The sequence below is a fragment of the Quercus suber genome, unplaced genomic scaffold (assembly GCF_002906115.3).
Source record: "Quercus suber isolate HL8 unplaced genomic scaffold, Cork oak 2.0 scaffold_32, whole genome shotgun sequence".
Taxonomy (NCBI): domain Eukaryota; kingdom Viridiplantae; phylum Streptophyta; class Magnoliopsida; order Fagales; family Fagaceae; genus Quercus; species Quercus suber.
Window position 1 is genome coordinate 1,771,212 of NW_027069497.1, and position 18,373 is coordinate 1,789,584.

Here is an 18,373-nt window from a genome sequence, read left to right on the forward strand (position 1 = left end):
AAACTATTATAATAATAAAAAAATTCTTTTTCTCAAAAATAATACACACACACACATATATATATATAATTAATTAATTTATTTATATATTAACATATTCTGGCGGCTCTTGGTTCAAAAGCGAGCATGACTCACAACTATGAAATGAAGATAGTTTGAAACTAGCTGAGAGTAATTCCAAAAGTATGTCCATACCATATGTGATATGACAATGATGTATATATAAATAAATTCACCAACGATATTTATTTGTTTGTTTATTTTTTATTTTATGTGAACCAAGAATTTTTTTTTTTTTTTTTTAGAGATAATTACAACATGCTACTAACCTTGGAGTTCGAATTCTTTCCTTCCTAGACCCCTAAGCACTTTGTGTATGGGAATGTACCAATTCAGCTATAAGGCTTTTGGCTATGTGAACCAAAAATATTTGTTGTATTGTATACACATATTACATGTAGTGCAAATTATTTGTGCTATTTTTGGGTTTAACTAATTTAGCATATGAGTAACAATTCAATTATGTGTGTATATCTCTGTGTGTGTGTTTATATATTGCAAAATTTCAAGGTGATTAAAGATCAATAGTCATGTGATCTATCAATTGTATAAATTCAAGTTTTTGTAGTTTATAACAATACATAAAATATGAGTTTATGGATTGAATGGTAAATAATATCTGATTGATATAAAAATTGACATGCATGTTTAGAACATATAGAATATGTAATCCAATGGTGAAATTTTCAAAATATAAATTCATTAATAAGTTATTGGGTGGTGTAATATTATTTAGAGTTACACTAAATGTAACTTGAACCTAATATATATATATATTAAGAGAGAGAGAGAGAGAGAGAGAGAGAGAGAGAGAGAGTATTTTAATAAAATATAGTGTAAAACATATAATCTGATGTAGGTGTTTTTGAAAATTGGTTATATAAAATAGAAAGAGTAAATTTTAATGTAAAAATAAATAAATAAATAAATTTGTACTAGCTAATGCGAATAATCTAAAAATCAATCAACTACGTTGATTAGACATACTGTGATCATCAACCATCCTAAAGTAGGTTGTTTTCTTTTTAATTTTTTATTATTATTTTAGATGGAGCTATCCTAGAGTAGTTGAGTTAGTATGTGTTTGGATAAAGATTATTGCGTCTACGTTTTGGAAGGGACGCGTTTCAGCCTTTTTTTTTTTTTTTTTTCCTCTCTCTGCATGCGTTTTAGCCAAGGGAGACGATTTTGTACCGTACCGGCCGGAGTCTACGTTTTGGAAGGGACGCGTTTCAGCCTTTTTTTTTTTTTTTTTTCCTCTCTCTGCATGCGTTTTAGCCAAGGGAGACGATTTTGTACCGTACCGGCCGGTACGGCCGAAATATCTCATTCCGGCGACCAAATCAGTACAGGTAACCCTCCCATTTCGTACCGGCTTTTATACCGGACTGTTTCGGATGATTTCAGCCATTCCGGGGCGTTTCGGTCATTCCGGCCGAAATATTGAATTTCGGCCGAAATCATTTAAGAACAGATATTACCTCTTTGAAACTAATGTTTGCTTGCAAAAACCCATAGATCCATGAGACTGAAACAACGATGAAGTTCCGGCGAAGCATACCTCTGCATCACGGCCTCGTTCTGTTGATTTGCATCTCTCGTACCAGACTTTTTTTTTTTTTTTGTCTTCTCTTCTTCGCTCATGAACACTAGAGACCATTTGGCTTCTCAGTGCTCTTTTCTTTTTTGATAACTGGTCAGAAATAAAACATGTGGGATGTGTGTATTCTTTTTGAAAGTAACGTGTGGTTCTGAGGATTTGGCTTTTCAAGGCAAGGCATTGAATTCTATTTAGAATTCACATGATAGTTAGGTGGGATCATGTTTGACTTGTTTGAATTTTTTTTTTTTTTTTAATTTTTAGATTTTAATATAATGATTATATAATTTAAACTTATTGGTAGTGGATTGGGGCATTGTAGAAGGACAAAGATAATGATAAATTGGGCCTAAATATAGTTAAAGACATATGATTTAAATTCAGCAAATATATATATATATATATAGGATTTTATATGTATAGCGGTAAACCCGAAACGATACGCCGGTATTGATCGGTATCCGAAATATATCGTACCACTTGCCAAACTGGTACAACCTCCGGTACGGTATTAACTTGGTTTCAGCTGGGGGACAAAAGTTACTATTCACACATTATTTTGTATTGTTCACGCACTGTCTTTGTACTTTTTCACACACTTTTCAGTCACTTTTTCATTAAAAATGGGTCTCACGACACTATTCACATATTTAAAAATTATTTTTTTACAGTGTTTTAAGTTTTTAGTTTCAGCAAAAATAAGTTGTATACAAAGGGACCATTAACAAAAGTATTAATTGACATATTTTTCAATGAATATGGATTGGTTGGGATAATTTTATTATTATTTTAGATGGAACTATACTAGAGTAGTTGAGTTAACAAAAGTATTAATTGACATATTTTTCAATGAATATTGATTGGTCAGGATTGAATTAAAAATAAAAAAACTTGAATTGGTTTGGGTTTTGGATTTATAAATTTGTAATAAGTAATCTATTCTAATCCACACTATTAATTGTTTTAAAAAAAATTGGTTTATTATTGATATTTTTTGACTGTAAATGTAAACATTTAATTAATAATAAGCTTAATTATTTGAATAAGCTTGATTATTTCATTTTTTATTATTATTGCAGTTCTTTTGTTGAGTATTTTCATATATTAATTACACTTAACAAAATCACCTCAACCCAACCTAACTTGGTCTTTATGAGTTGGTTTCTAAGGTTATTATGGATTGAGTTGAGTTGAGGATTTCCAAATTCAAAGGCGCCCAATTGGGATGAAAAATGACCTGAATCCAATTCAGCTTAACTTATGCACACTCTTGTATAAACCATTTTTTTTTTTTTTTTAACAAAAAAGAATGTTGTGCTTCTTCTATAAGTAATTATAATAATGACTCCTTAAAATGTGTTTAGAATGTTGATAAGTTTACATTCATGAAAGACGTAGGAGAGATACCAGAGTCTGATGGGTGCAAGTCTGTTGCGAATATTCCAATAATTGCAGGGGCGGCAACTGGAGATTCAGCAATGAAAAATGGGTTGAAGTTCAAATGGCTATCTGTCCCATCCAATGATTTATGTCGATCATGTGAGAGTTCTGGGGGAACTTGCACAACTGATCGTCACAGTAATTTCGCTTGCCTTTGTCATGTAGTACTGCGTCCATATAATTGTCACAGTTAGCATCTTGCTTGGAGATTAGACAGAATAAAAAGGAAAAAAAAACAGACTCCGTAAACTTACTGCAAGTAAGATGTTTTTCAAACAGTACTTTGAGCTAGAATAAAGTCCCAAGATATGTTGGGATCTAATGTACGACAGGTTTTGCTATTTTCATAATTGAGTTGTAGTCTTTAATGTTTTGTAGAGTGTATTATGTACAATTTGAAGTTTTATTAAGGACATATATTAATAAAGGCAAATGCTATCAATTACCATGCTATGCTTGTTAAGGTTGCAGTAATATTTCTCTTCGTAAGGTTGAATTTATTCAACCATTTTGTTGGCTTTATTTTGTGCCAAATTTGCTTGTAATTAAGCATTTAGAAATCCTGTATTTTGATGGGAATAATGTAAGGGTAGTGCGTGAGAGAGTGTGAAGAAAAACTTCAAGAGTGTCCACTCAAAAAGGGCCTCACGATTGGATCTTGCAACTGGTGAGTCACCAAAAATGGCACACATATGAAGCATGCAAGGGAGTTGAAGAGTCATGTCAGCTGTTGCATTATAAGACAAAACTTCTAGTCTGGCTAAGTCGTTAGCTTGCGACTCGTTCCAATTGCGAGCTCAAGTCGCTAGAGCACCTCGTTTGTTACAAATTTGACTCTTCGCATTCCATACACACTCTACTATATATAGACCCTTATACCCACGTATTATAGAGAGCTTTTAGAGATAATTTTGAGAAAGAAACCCTAAAAAAAACAAGATTGACTCATCCACACTCTTCATCATTTGATTCTCCAAATTTCTCTATTCTCACCCTCTCCATTGATACATCCTTGAAAGGTACATTAGTCAAATTCTTATCTCACCATACCCATATCTATGAGAAGGTTTTTCAGTGCTTCGGAAGCAATTAGGAAGGGACCAATTCATTTTGGTTGATGCAATGGGCGATTGTGGGATTCGGTAAGCTAGAGAAGACAAGGTTTGGTGTAACCCTGTCATTTTGTATATTAGTTTTCTTTTGGGTAAATTACAAATTGCACCCCTAAAGTTTAGGGTATTTAGATTTTACATCTTGAAATTTTAAATTTTAGATTTTACCTCCTAAAGTTTAGGGGTGTTTGGATTTACACCCTGACATTTCAAAGTTTGGATTTTACTCCTTAAAGTTTGGAAGTGTTTAGATTTTATCATTTAAGGGTGTAATTTGCAATTTACCATTTTTTTTTTCAATTATATTATTTGTTGTCTTTTAATTAGTCAACGGTAGCATATTTGATATTTCTTAGCTAATAAGGAAGGGCTCCTCTTTAGTTTAATCCCTAGCCTATGAAAAGAGGCTTCTCTCTCTCTCTCTCTCTCTCTCTCTCTCTCAGAGAGAGAGAGAGAGAGAGAGAGAGAGAATATATATATATATATATATATGGGTGAAAGTGAAACACGTAGCTAGGCCTCGACACCCAAATATTAATGCACCTTTTTTTATTTTTTGGCAAATTAGTAATTTAATAGTTGAGGGAGAGAAATTTAAACCCTTTTCTAGTTGGAAACACTAAAGTGCTTGTTAAACTACAAAAATATTGATATTAATGCACTTTTTTATACATTTACATTTTAAATTTTTTTTCCATATTTCTTTTCTTTGTCCCTTTACTCATTTCTTCTCAACCTGCCCATTACTGATAGTCACATACATATATGCGTTGTTGGACAATTTTTGTGTTTTCTATCAAAATCTATGTTTTGTTGCATAAATTCAAGAAATATAAAGGATTATTGTAGTGTGTTTAGATGGCAGGATTTGAGCACATGAATTTGGATTTAAGTGATTAAAATCCAAATACCTCATTTGAATAGTTTACAAAGGGTGAAGGCTTTGGATTTGATGAACCAAGGATTTTCAACCTTAAAATCCTTGAATTTGAAATAACTTCTAAACATGAGAATAATTCTATAAGGATGTGGTATAAAACCTAAGTTTTAAACCCTCAAATCTCAACATGCCATACCATCTTATCACATATTAAAAAATAGGCATAGCGCCATCCAATCAATTATAATACCCATTTGAAAATCCAATCCAATTAACTTAGAGTTTATTAAAATGTTATTAGGTGTGGTAGGATGTATTGAGTTTTACATAAAAAATTGATGTGATAATCTTTTATCAGACAGTCCATCCTTACTATAATTAGACTCTTTTAGAAATCAATATGACATACTAAACATTTATGGATTTGGAATTAAACCATTTCAAATCGATCACTTTAAAATTCACATTTTCAAATACAAATCCAAATTCAAGTATTCAAACACAACCTTGAATATTGAGATTAGATCATTAGAATTTTTTTTTTTGAGTAAACAGTAATACATACACACGAAAATGGTAATACTAGTGTTTTAAATGGGGGTTTATAATTCATTACATAACTAGAGTACAACTACAAAAAGGCCTAACGTTTGTAGTTGTAGACTGGGGCTATAAACAACGGATACTAGACATACACAACCAATGTGGGATAAACATCCCTATTTTTTTTTTTTTGAATAAATAGTAATACATATTAGAACACATACGAAAATAGTAATACTAGTGTTTTAAATCGGATTTATAATACATTACATAACCAGAGTAAAACTACAAAAAGCCTAACCTTTGTGGTTGTAGACTAAGATTATAAATAGCGCACACTAGATACACATAACTAATATGGGATAAACATGCCCATTTTTTTTTTCAGTAAACAATATATACATAATTAGAATGACCTAACCTTTGTAGTTATAAACTGAGGTTATAAATAGCGGATGCTATAGATCATCAGAACTAACTCTAGAGATTCATCTGCAATAACATAAGTGTTATTAAGGATATTACTAATTTATCAAATGTCTTGTAACTTAATTAGTTAGCATCTTCTAGTATTGTATGAGTGGTTTTAAGGAATAAGGATATTACCATTTCACCAAAAGTCTTATAACTTGATTATTTGGTACCTTTTTATTTCAAGCTAATTGATTCATCCAAGGTCTAAACCTTTCTCCCTTTTAACTATTGAATTATAAAAAAGAAGAAGAAGAGTCTTTACAAACTAGAGTGTCTACAATATACTAATTAATCCAAAATCCCAAAAGGATTATGCTCATGTAATATTTCATGTCAAACACGAACTCAGAGTTTAGGGTCTCAAGCCTCCAACTTTGACTAATTTTTGTTGACTGTAGTATTTTTTACTTTGCGGGGCATGGTGTCGTTGATTTGAAGTTTGAATTGCCACAACCTTATGTTGGTTATGTAGACCGAATGATCTTGTGTACCTGAGTTGGTTCTTGACTAAAAGCTCGAAAATGTATTGAAAACACAAGAGTTGTTTAAACCCCCAAATTAAAGTTAAAACTCAATTGATTTTACACTAACTTAATACCAAGTGCGAAATAGTGTAAAAGCGAGCGGATAAACAAACAAGCTACTCTAATCCATAATCAAAGCAACACAACAGTAAAATGAAATGTAAAAGAGTAGGGAAGAAAGATACAAACACAAGATAACGTGCTGATGTGTTATCGAAGATAAAGCCAAAGAACTCGGCAAAAAACCTCTCCGCCGCCCTCCACATGAAAATCGATCCACTAGACAATCAGTTGGGATATATGGGTTAGCAAGAGACCCTCCAAGCCTAATCTATCCGATGTACCTAAGCCCTCCAAGCTCCTACTCCAACAAGGCTTCTCAGAACTGTATCTTGTATAGTTCTCTGGATCCCGCAACAAGCTCCATGTTGCATGTACCATCCTTAGCTTCTTCCAATGCTTCCCAGCAGCACCAAAACTTCACTTGATACTCTGAAAGGGTGCAGTAAGTGCTTGAGCTATCAACCTCTCAATGGTATGGAAATGGAGAGTTAGGAGTTGAGGAAATTCTACAAGCAGATGTGTAGAGGATTGTGGGTATAACAATCTCTAACTCTCTAGGTGTTTGACTAGAGTTTTCTCTCAGAAGCACTCCTCAACATTTGTAGGTAATGTGGGTATATATAGTGCAGGCACAGAAAGTGTGTATCAGAATGGACAGGCTAGCAGAACAAAATGTCTCGTGGGTGTCTTGCGGGAAGGCCTTACCTGCGAGATACTCGCAAAACACAGCTGTCTCCATCCTGGCCTGACTCTTCGCATTCTAGCATGTGCAAGTCACATGAGTCACTTCGCGGGATGCTTAGTTGCGAGCTACCCGCGAAAATTCTTCAGTCTTCAATAGTTTGAGTCTTCACACTCTCTCTCTATCACACAACCCTTACAATCAAATCTCACAATAAATACAAGGTACAAAAGATTCAATAAAATTACAATCAAATTTGGCATGGGATATAAGCTAACAAAACACATAGTTGTAAATAACAACTTTACATCGACATTACTACTACCGAGTGCCAAAATAGTGATATTTTCCTATTTAGTTTGAAAATTGATCTATTTAGCTATATAATTCAAAAATTAAGGATACACACACACACACACACACACACACTAGAGTAATCACACTCACTTTTCTTGTGTAATAATGCTTTTATTTATTTATTTATTGGGTTTAATGTTATAAATTTTAAAAGTGATATATAAATAACCATTAGTATTTTTTTTTTTAAAGAAAAAAGTAAGTTAATGTGGAATAAGGTTTAAGTGCTTGTGCTTAAATAACCCCTAGGATGTAATGGTCATTTTACAAGTATAAGTGCTTGTAGAGTGTAAGGGATAAAGATAGGGGGTTCAAGTCCTTATGAGAGTATTTTAGAGAGAGATATATATATATATATATATGTATATATATTTTTTAAGTTAAACCCACCTAGAAACATTCGGGGGCTGTCCATGCTTAGACAAGAACCAAGCTTGTGACTAAATCCTCCCCTAGAAACATGCGGTCACTCTCGTGTGTAATTAATTAAAGCTTCATCCTAGCTAAAAGATGAGTGTCCAATTCGTATTACTGTACTAGGTCATTGTCAAAAATTGTTTTGTCTTGTATGCACATTTCTCAAGAGTAAGTGAGTTTGGGGGACTTGAATTTCCTCATGCGTTGTTGAAACATCTTGGTCGCCAAGCTTACTAGATGAGCTATACGTGGGCAAGACCTACAATAAGCAAATTAGGAGAAAGTATCCTATGGGACACTCTCCATTTCTACAACTTGTTTGGTGAGAATACCCACTAAAAATTGGACATGTGTAGCAAAATAAAAATACCATAATACCCTGAATGTTTTCAATTGCTTGCCCATTTTTCCCAATTTTTTGCCACTGAAACACCAAACGTTTTTTTATTTTTGAAAGTTCAATATGGGTATGAAACACCCTTGAACGTTTAGACCCCCAGATACAAAATACCAATTCAAGTTTTATATCAAACAATCAATGTGCGGAATATGATAACAAGCTTATAACAGAATTGATAAAACAATCTAAGCCAAATATAAACACATCCACAGCAGTAAATATAAGGCAAAGATAAAAGAAAGAGAGATGCAAACACACGGACAACACACGATGTGTTATCGAAGAGGAAACCAAGTCCTTGGCGTAAAACCTCTCCGCCGCCCTCCAAGTAGTGATAAAATCCACTAAAGAATATAGTTGGGATACATGAACAGCAGAAGACTCTCCAAGCCTAATCTACCCAAGTACCTAAGCCCTCCAAGCTTCTTGCTCCAACGAGGTTACGCCGAACCTATTTCTTCTTTAACTTGCCGGAATCTGCTACTTGACCATAGCATCAACCAATGTATATTGGTTCCTTTCCAAACTGCTTCCTAAAGCACCAAATGGACCTTCTCACAGACGTGGGTGTGGTGAGATAAGGGTTTGGTAAATGATCTCTCAAGGGTATGACAATGGAGAGGAAGAGAGTAGAGGAATTTGTAGAGTCTCTTTAGATGAAGATTGGGGATGAATCAATTTTGTTTTTCTCTAGGGTTTTCTCTCACAAAATTCTCTCTGGAAGCTCTCTCAATATGATGGGTATAAGGGTGTATATATAGTAGGGTGAGAAGGGAATGCAAAACGTCAGTTTTTGCCAAACAGGGCAAGTTGGCGACTTGATCTTGCGGCTTGACCAAGTCGCGAGTTCAAGTCGCGACGTAACGGCTTGGCCAGACTGGAACTTTTGTCCTGTAGCGTGACAGTTGGCGCGACCCTTCAGCTTCCCAGTGTGCCTCTCACGTGCCTGCCTTTCACGGCTTGCCAGTCGCGATCCACCCGCGAGCCCTAGCCGCGAGACTCTGTTTTTCTTGCACACTCTTGAGCTTTTCTTCACATCTTCTCACACACTACCCTTACAATTTTTCCACCTAAATACAGGATTGCTAAGTGCTAAATTACAAGCAAATTGGTCACAGAATAAAGCCAATTAAATGGTTGATTAGATTCAACCTTACAATTTTTATTTTTATTTTATTTTATTTTATTTTTCAATATTCAGAAACATAGCTCTCTCAAAAACAAGAAATACACTCCTTTTCACTTCTAGCCGCCGATAGAAAATCACATCTGCCATTGCCTACAATCTCGCTCCACCCAAAAAAGTTCCAACAACTACTCTACCCTGACGGCAACACCGTGAAACACCGGAGTAGAGGTTTTGGTGATTGAACGACAGTGGACCGACTGTTTCCACCACCCACCTCACCTCTACTTCAAAATCCACCCCCAAAAAAATGTGATTAGATATGGTGAGGATATTTTGAAGTCACATTTTTGGTTTTTATTTTTTTTTATTTTATTGTGTTGTATCATTTCTTTACCAAAGTTCATCCATTTCTTTTATTTGTAGCACTATTATTTATTTATTTTTTTCAGTTCATCAAATGACCTCTTAAAGGGTACCCAGTTCCTTCATTTCTAATTAGGGCCTTATTGAACCAATAGTAAGTTTGTTATGTGGCTATTCCATTTTTTATTCATTTTGAAAAATTCCATTGGTTGTTTTTTAATTTCTATATTGTTGTTATGCAGGACCTTTGTTTTTAATTGGAGGATTTGATTCTTGATCAACAGGTATGAATTACGAATTTTTAACAATTCATTCTCTTTTGTAATATAAGTTTTGATGAAGGCTGTGGGGGGGAAAGGCCCAGCCATATGTAGTGGGCCTAAAGCCCAAGGTGAAGATTAGTGTCTAACCGAGGAGGCTAAAATTGTTGAGAGGTACTTCACGTGAAAGAAGGATACATGGGGACGAAGAGACTCCATTCGAAGAGAGTATCAGTGCTCTGAAGAGATCATTATCCTTAGGTGTAAAGATTCTGGGTCATATAAATATTTGGAGGGTTCTAATGAGCTTACTAGTAACTTTGGCGGTCTAGATAAGCTTTGGACATGCCTGGAGATAATAAGAGTGGAGAAATATCTAAAAGGAAAAGCTGCCACCACCGTATTAAATGCACTGCAGCAACTTTTCTGGCCGCATTTATATGGAGAAGACCTCTGAACAGTACAACTTCAGCTACCGTCATTCACAAAAGCTAAGGGAGATACATGACATGACATGCACTCAAATAGGGAGCTGGATGAAGAACAAGTGGACGATGGGGATGGTAGTGGAGGAAGATATATAAAGAAGGAGGGTTCTTAGTGAGAGAGGGATTGCTAACTGGAAGAAAAAGAATTGTAACCTGTATTCAATCTATCATAAGTTTCTTCGGACTTGAACTTACTTGGTCTTTACGTGTACTTTTATGCTGGTTTATACTTGTATGCTGTGATCAACCATTGTTAGCTCCATAGTTAACTTAGCTTTATCACCCATGCTCTACAAATTTATTGTTTTTGGGCTTGGGCCACAAATCCTAACCCTACAAAGGCATTTGAGGAAATACAATAAATACTCAGTTAGTATTTGAGTTAGGTGGAAATTATAATACTTTAAATATGGGTATGATGCCTAATTGAATGTGTTGTGTGTTTATGGCTGAGATACAGGAGCATTGCCCCCTTCCCATTGTCTGGGCAACATAGTATTTATTGTGTGCTGTGTGTTTACTATCTATGATTTCAATAGAGTATATGAGCATTAGTATATGTGTGTTTACTATCTTTGTGTGTTTATGGCTGAGATATAGGAGTATTAGTATATGTTTTTTTTTTTTCCATTTAATTTTTTAAAAGCTCCCCTTTTTCTTTTCTAATTGTTTCTATGCCATTTTTTTTTTTCTTGTTTGTGTTAGACTAATGCAATGGAGTTTCAAAGAAATGTTATTGATGTGGCTAAGAACAATGATGGAGAAAAAAATGAGAATGTCATTGATGTGGATGAAGGCAATGATGAAGGAGAAAATATTGAGAATGTAACTTCTGTTGAAAGTGGTGATATCAAAATAGGAATGCAAGTGAGTTTTGAAGAAGAGGCATATAACATGTATAATGAATGCGCTTTAAAGAAGGGGTTTAGCATTTGAAAAGTTGCTAGACGAACAGTAAATGGTGTTATTAGGCAAAGAGAATTTGTGTGTTCTAAACAAGGTTTTAAAGAATTTGAAGACCCTTTTGATGTGAAAAAATATAATCATTTAGAGACAAGGACAAGTTGTTGTGCTAGGATTCGGTTTGGTGTGAAGAATGATATTTGGATTGTGTCACATTTCAATGATATACATACTCATGAATTTGCAAGTCCTGAAGAAAGGTGTAATTTGCGATTAGGTAGAAAGGTGCATAGTAGACATGGGAATATGGTTGGTGCAGGTATAAAAGCAACAAAGTCATACTCCTTTTTAGCAAAGGAAGTTCGTGTTGCAAATAATCTTGGGTTCTTAAGGCAAGATTGTCACAACTTCTTGCGGACTGTAGGAAAAGAAATAATTGAAGCTGGAGATTTGCAAAATATCATTAATCATTTCAAAAAAAGACAAAGTGAAGATCCAATGTTCTTCTATTTAATGCAAGTAGATCAAGATAATAGAATGGCAAATTTCTTTTGGAGAGATGGTAGGTCAAAATTAGATTACGACTCTTTAGGAGATGTTATTTTTGATACTACTTATCAAACCAATAAGTACAACTTAATTTGTGCACCATTTGTGGGGATTAACCATCATTGGAATAATGTTTTATTTGGTTGTGAATTTCTAATAAATGAGAATATTGAACCATTTATTTGGTTGTTTGAGACTTTTTTGACTGCAGTGGGAGGTAAACAACCAATATCTATCCTTACAGATCAAGACCAAGCAATGACAAATGCAATTAAGGAGGTTTTCCCTAAGTCCTGACATCGACTTTGTTTGTGGCATACTAGTCAAAATGCCAAAAAAAAAAAAAAAAAAAAAACTTGCTGGGCTTTATAGCAATCATGATTTCCATGAAAGTTTCAATAAATGCTTATATGGAAATATGAATGTAATGGAGTTTGAGGCAACTTGGAGTGTGATGATTGTGAAGCATAAGCAACAAAATAATGATTGGCTTAATAGGTTATACCATGTTAAAGAAAAGTGGTGTTCAAGTTTTAATGTAGACTTCTTTTTAGCAAAGATGAAGTCCACCCAATGAAGTGAGAGCAAAATTAGTGTTTTTCATAAAATCATGAAAACTTCCTTGCCGCTTATTCAAGTTATTGAATTTTATGAGGAAAAGTGGTACAAATGCATCAAGAAGAAACAAATGAAGATTTCCATGGCAAGAATGGTGTACCTGCAAAAGTTAACAAGTATGGAGGTATGTTGAAGCATGCTGCTAATGTTTGTACTCTTGTTTTATTTAAAATGTTTGAAGATGAGTTCTCTTTAGGTACAAGATTGAGTTGTGTTGAAACTAACAATCATTATGATGAATTTACATTTTCATTAGTTGGTGGTGATAGTAACAGGGTGCATATTGTGCATTTTAACTGATCTAATTTGAGTATTTGTTGTGATTGCAAGTTATTTGAGACTTTGGACTTGTTATGTTGCCATGCTTTAAGGGTGTTTCTTGTGAATAAAGTGAACATAATACTGGAAAAATATATATCGAGTAGATGGAGAAGAGATGCAAAGGAGAGGTTGATTTATGCTAATTCATGTCAACTAAATGAGAAATCTACTCATGCATTGCGAATGAGCGAGTTAAGTCATATGATGTATAATCTTTTTGATGAAGTTATTTCCTATAATGAGGTGACCAAATTTGTCAAAAAGAAGTTGAGTGAAGTGACATGGGAGGCTGAACAAATGACTATGGCTATGAATAAGGTAGAAGATGTTGGTAAAGAAAGTCATCAAGAAGATCTTACAAATGATGATGATGATTTACAAATTTTCTTAATTGGTGATAAACCAATTCTTGATCCACCACATGTGAGAACGAAGGGGGTAACTAAGAAAAGAACAAAAAGTTTGTTGGAAAAGGGAAAGGAAAAAAAAGTTAAAGGTGCAATCACTTCTCAAGTTCCACAAACTAGTTCTATGATGCATGGTAATTTCAGTTCTATTAATTCAAATATTGTTTTCCTTAGTTTAATCAATTAATTTTAATTTTGTTTCTATTCCTCTTTGTCAAGGAGAATCTGCAGCCTTGTTTTTTTCCACTTGAGATGTGTTGTGATTACCCTATGGTTAACTCTACAAGAATATTTCAAGAAAGTTTCTTTTTGCAATAATTGAATCAAGTACTTTCTATAACCAAAGTTCATAATGTTATTTTATTTATTATTATTTTTTAATTATGATATTTTTTATGTAGAGCTCTAACACATCAAAGGATGACACAAGACTTTGAAGAATCTTGGATAGCTTTTATGACAACTTTTTGGATAGGGAAATTAGTATTTTTGATAGTCCTTCATCGCATGTAAAGAGTGGCCCATTTTATCACCCTCAAAATGTTTGACAAAATGCTTAGCCAAACTGAAAAGGAGGCTTGGACTAAGACTTGGGGATTTGAGGCAAGTGTATATCATAAAAATAAAACATCTTTTTCAAGTAGTATCACTCTAAGAGAAGTCCTCCAAAGTCTTACTATGCATGATCTTGATTTTTTTGTACCTTTCTAAATGAGGCATGTACCAGCACTCAAAGTTCAAAGATGGCAGGAAGGACTATTTGTGGATTGTAGTGCAATGGCTGAAAGTGAATAATATAATTAACCAAAGTTAGTCAAAAAGCTCCACTTGAAGCACAAACATTTGGTAGGGCAATTAATGTGAAAGAGTTCCAATAATTGGTTAGGGAAGTCCTTACAAAAAAAAAAAAAAAAACACTATGATTTTTATGCTGGTGAAGCTTAGGGCCAATACAAATTTAAAGAGAATGTGAAAGAATTTCACAGGATCATGTACTAGACCTTCAAATCTTAATAATAGAGTAAACTGTGTGTGGCATTTTACCCATAAGTTTTTATGGCTTTCACAGGATTCAACCTAGATTTCTTGTGGGTGTAACCAGAATAGAGATGTAGATCTCATCATTGATTATGATTGCTCCAAATGCCTTGCATAAGTTGGTAAATCTTCTAGGAAGAGCTGTCATTTAAGATTTCCTTCCCTTTGTCAAATGCTTATATTAGTTGCTATTTTTTAAGAATAGGTTGCCATATCCAGAGTAGTTGCTGCATGTAAAACTATAAGGGTATTGAAAGCTTGAAACAATGAATTTGAGTTCATAATTACACAGGGTGCTAAGCACTGAATTATATCATATTGTAGGTTCTATCATTCATGTCTTCTTGCATTGTAGAGGAGGTTGGTGTGTAGGTTTAAAGAAAATAAATGGGATTATAGGAGGATAATCCTTGCATCAAGATTGTTAGGCATAATACAACTTCTCATATTCAATAGATTTCTCTTGCATTGCATGAGTTAGTGACTAATAATATATTAAAAAAAATAAATCAAAGACGTTTGACTTTCGATTGACCTCATACGATTGGGTTTTTGATGCCTTACAATCTTATAGTTGTCCCCTTAAAACAATTTGATCATTGATAAAAAAACAAAATAATAATAATAATAAAAAATTTTAAAAAAATCTTAGAAAAACTAATCAAAGTCTTTGTGCTCCTCTATTCCAAAACCAACATAGTGGTATAAGAGCTTTTGGTTTGATTAAAGAATAAGCTGGGCATGAGGATTTGAGATAGGAAAAAAAAAAGTTTGTGTGAAAGTCACGACAATGGAGTGGTCAAGCAACCAAAATATGGGAGCCCTACAACCTTCATTTCTTTTCTTTGTCGGGGAAAACTATGATTTCTAGTTTGTGAACATGAGAACCACATTTCTTTTACATGAAATTGAGAAAGAAGGTAAATTTGTCAAATTCTCAAAAACAGCTGAATGAGCATAGGAAGAAAGATGAAGAAGTTCTTAGCTCCATTCAACAGGTAGTAGCCGACACATTTGTTTTCAAGAATTATCAATGCAACTAAAACAAACAAGGCATGGGACACCCTTCAAAAGGAGTATAGAGGTACCATGAAGGTAGGAACTATAAAAATTCAATCTTTGAGAATAAATTTCTGAATGTTCAATATGTGTGTAAAACACATATGAATGTTTAGACCCCCAAATAACAAATTACTAATTCAAGCTTATTATCAAACAATATATGTGCGAAATATGAAAATAAGCTAAAACAGAATTGATAGAACAATCTAAACCAAATAAAATCACAACCACAATAGAAATTAAATGGCTTAAGGGAAGAGAGATGCAAATACAAAGACAACACAGCAATGTGTTATCGAAGAGGAAACCAAAGTCCTTGGCGTAAAACCTCTCCGCCACCCTCCAAGCGAGTAATAATCCACTAGAGAATCAAGTTGGGATACATGAACAGCAGAAGATTCTCCAAGCCTAAGCCCTCCAAGCTTCTTGCTTCAACGAGGTTGCGCCAAACCTTTGTTTTCTGTAGCTTATTGGATTCCGCTATAGCTCATAATATCAACAATATTAATTGGTCCCTTTTTAACTGTTTCCCAAGCACCAAATAATATTCTCACTGATATGGGTATGGTGAGATAAGGATTTGGCTAAATGTATCTCTCAAGGATGTAACAATAGAGAGGGTGAGAGTAGAGGAATTTGGAGAAACAAGGATGAAGATTGTGGATGACTCAATCTTATTTTTCTCTAGGGGATCTCTCTCAAAATTTTCAATGGAAGCTCTCTACAATACGTGGGTATAAGGCATATTTATACTGGTGTGTATTTGGAATGTGAAAGGTCAATTTTTCCTAAACAGAGTGGTTTGGCGACTTGGCCTCGCGACTTGACTGAGTCGCGAACTAACAGAATGGCCAGACTAGAAGTTTTGTCCTGTTGTACTCTAGTTGGCGTGACTCTTCAACTTCTCTGCATGCTTCACATGTATGCCTCCTTTGGCGACTTGCCAGCCATGAGATTCAGTCGCGAGGCCCTACTGAGTGCACACTCTTGAGCTTTTTCTTCACACTCTCTCATATACTATTCTTACATAATTCTCACCTAAATGCAAAGTTTCTAAATGCTAAATTACAAGCAAATTGGCACAAAATAAAGCCAACAGAATGGTTGATTAAATTCAACTTTACAATTTCAAAACATGAAAAAGGAAAGGAGAGCTTTTGAAAGATTATTTTTCTAAACTCATGGTCATTGAGGCTGTGAATCAAATGAAAACATATGGAGAAAATATTCCCTCCCAATCAAAGAATTGTTAAAAAGATTCTAATTAGTTTACTGAAAAAGTATGTGCAGTTTAGTTTGCTGCTGAACTTGGTCTTCACATAGTAATCTTTGAAGGGGATTGGGCTATTGTGATAAACACGGTTTCTCAGGGAAATGCAGCGCTGGCTTCTTATGAAAATCAATGTTTAGTTTCATTTTTTCAGTTTTTTTATTTCATTCATGTTCACCGTATGGTAATTTGGTGGCTGATGCTTTGGTTAAAAAAGCTAAGAACATAGTAAGTTGTCAGGTTTTGTTTGAGGCTATGCTTGAAGACATTGTGCCTTTTATTGGTTTTGATGTTCATTAGTTTGGCTGTTTAATATATTCCCGGGCTTATTGTCTGGTTTCTAAAAAAAAATAAGAAAAAAGTATGATCATATTGTTGCCATTATTGAAGTAAGTAAAGATATTAATGATTTGGGTAGTTAAGAATTAATAGGTTTAATTAAAACGTTTAAGTAAAGGTTGAGGGAAAAAATTGGCAAATGCCCTTTTTGAGCAAAAATTGTAGTGTTTTGTCCCGTTTCTCAAACTAATTAGGGAGATGCCTATCTTTTATAACTCGATTTGAGATAAATCGAGTCTTAAAAAAAAAAAAAAAATTTTTTTGGAGCCCTATAGTGGCATTTTTAGGAGCCTATAGTAACGTTTTAAGGATCTATAGTGGCGTTTTGTAACTCAACCCCTATGAACTCGATTTGTAGACAATTTTTTTTACCTATAACTCGGAGAAAAATGGGCAAATGCCCCTTTCAAAAAAAAAAAAAAAACACTATGATTTTTATGCTGGTGAAGCTTAGGGCCAATACAAATTTAAAGAGAATGTGAAAGAATTTCACAGGATCATGTACTAGACCTTCAAATCTTAATAATAGAGTAAACTGTGTGTGGCATTTTACCCATAAGTTTTTATGGCTTTCACAGGATTCAACCTAGATTTCTTGTGGGTGTAACCAGAATAGAGATGTAGATCTCATCATTGATTATGATTGCTCCAAATGCCTTGCATAAGTTGGTAAATCTTCTAGGAAGAGCTGTCATTTAAGATTTCCTTCCCTTTGTCAAATGCTTATATTAGTTGCTATTTTTTAAGAATAGGTTGCCATATCCAGAGTAGTTGCTGCATGTAAAACTATAAGGGTATTGAAAGCTTGAAACAATGAATTTGAGTTCATAATTACACAGGGTGCTAAGCACTGAATTATATCATATTGTAGGTTCTATCATTCATGTCTTCTTGCATTGTAGAGGAGGTTGGTGTGTAGGTTTAAAGAAAATAAATGGGATTATAGGAGGATAATCCTTGCATCAAGATTGTTAGGCATAATACAACTTCTCATATTCAATAGATTTCTCTTGCATTGCATGAGTTAGTGACTAATAATATATTAAAAAAAATAAATCAAAGACGTTTGACTTT